Source organism: Terrapene carolina, unplaced genomic scaffold, assembly GCF_002925995.2.
Source record: "Terrapene carolina triunguis isolate 2854851 unplaced genomic scaffold, T_m_triunguis-2.0 Scaffold32261, whole genome shotgun sequence".
Lineage (NCBI taxonomy): Eukaryota > Metazoa > Chordata > Testudines > Emydidae > Terrapene > Terrapene triunguis.
Genome location: NW_020696612.1, coordinates 1 through 1,574, shown reverse-complemented (window position 1 = coordinate 1,574; position 1,574 = coordinate 1). Strand labels below are relative to the sequence as shown.

The following is a 1,574-nucleotide window of genomic DNA, read 5'->3' as shown; positions in this document are numbered from 1 at the left end:
CCAGGCCTGGCCCTGCCAGGGATGGGTGTGACTCAGCAGTGCCAACCCCCCACCCCAGAGTTAACTGCTCATCAATACAGGCCCTCACAGCATGCCAGGGACAGGCAGATACTGCTCACCTGAGCCCTGCCCCAGCTCCGCCCCAGAGCTGAGCGCATTTCAGCACCAGGCGAGCCACAGCTAGGCTGCGTTATGGGCTGCCATGTCCCTGCTGCCCTGGCCCAGAAGTGGCCGCATTACCCAGCCCACTCCCTGCAGAACCCCTCACCAGTACAGCACCTGGCACAGGGCCGTGCTGCCAACACCCAGAGCAGGAACCTGCAGCATCTCTCCCCCTGCAGGACAGGATTGTACCATCTCCCCCTGCCACCCTTCCCCAGCCCCGGGCAGCAGCCTGCTCCCTTAGGCTGGGGGGGGCATCTGCCCCCAGGGAACAGCGAGATGAGGGGGATGGGGGCAGCCCAGCCCCAGGGGACTGGCAGGGAGCAGGTCGTTGAGGTGACTGGAGAGTTGCCCCCCCCCCCAGCTGGTGGCAGGGGGTAGCACTGATTCAGGCTGGCATGACCCCAGCACAGCACAGGGGGGCAGAGCTGGTTGGGGGAGGGGATCAGGATGAGATATGGGGGAGCCCAGGGCTGGATAGGAACCCCACTAGCCACAAACAGGCAGAGCCCCCCCCATACTAAACATTGCTACAAATTTATTACAGAGCTGTTTGTCTTTCAAGTACAGTTGAAAAGTAACGACCACCATCCCCGGGGAGCACAGAGCGGCCGGGCGCCCGCAGCGCCCCACCTGTGGCACTTGCTAGTGCGGAGGGCCCGGGACCCGCGGGGGGTGGGGGGAGCCAGGTGCCCTCCACGGGCAAAGCGGCCCACAACGCCTCTGCATAAAAATATAGAGTTCTCTGGGGGGGCCCCCGCTTGGCAAGAGATAAATAGGAGGAGGAAGAAATCTGTACAGCAGGGGGCAGCGCCCACTCCCCCGCCCCAGGGGCACTGGCTGTGATCCGCCCTCCCACAGCCCAGGAGAGGCAAAGTAGACACCTGAGCCCCTCAGCAGGGGGCTGGGGGTCACAAGGGGCAGGGCAGCCCCGTGATATCAGGCTCCCATTGAGGGGGGACTGGGAGGGCTGGGGCAGAGCCGCCAGGAGGCAGTGGAGCTGCCATGGGGCAGCCACACCCCCCCAAACCATTCAGGGAGAGAGGCTGGGGGCCCCCCATGGCTGGGATTGAGGGGGGGCTGTGCCACAAATCACCCCACACAGCTGTGGCAGCCAGAGGAGATGGGCGGCTTTACCCGAGGAGCCGTGGGGCTGTGATGAGGGGCCCTGAGCTCCTGCCCCCCCCCCCCCCAAGCAGGGGGTCAGAGGGAGGGCCTGGTGGGAGCAGGGGGGGTTACAGCAGCTGGCAGTGGGGCTTCTTTTGCCCACGCTTGGCCTGCAAGGCGGCCCGCGTGGCCATCTCAAACACCTCACGCACTCCGTCCTTCGTCTTGGCCGAGCACTCCAGGTACCCGAAGGCGCTGATCCGGCCAGCCATGTCCCGGCCCTCCTCCGGCTTCACCGGCTCCTG

The 1,574-nt window shown here is 65.7% G+C and overlaps 1 pseudogene; it reads right to left on the bottom strand.

The window, feature by feature from the left end:
* Positions 1–677: 677 nt before the first annotated feature.
* LOC112125673 lies at positions 678–1,571 on the bottom strand (annotated as a pseudogene).
* Positions 1,572–1,574: the final 3 nt, after the last annotated feature.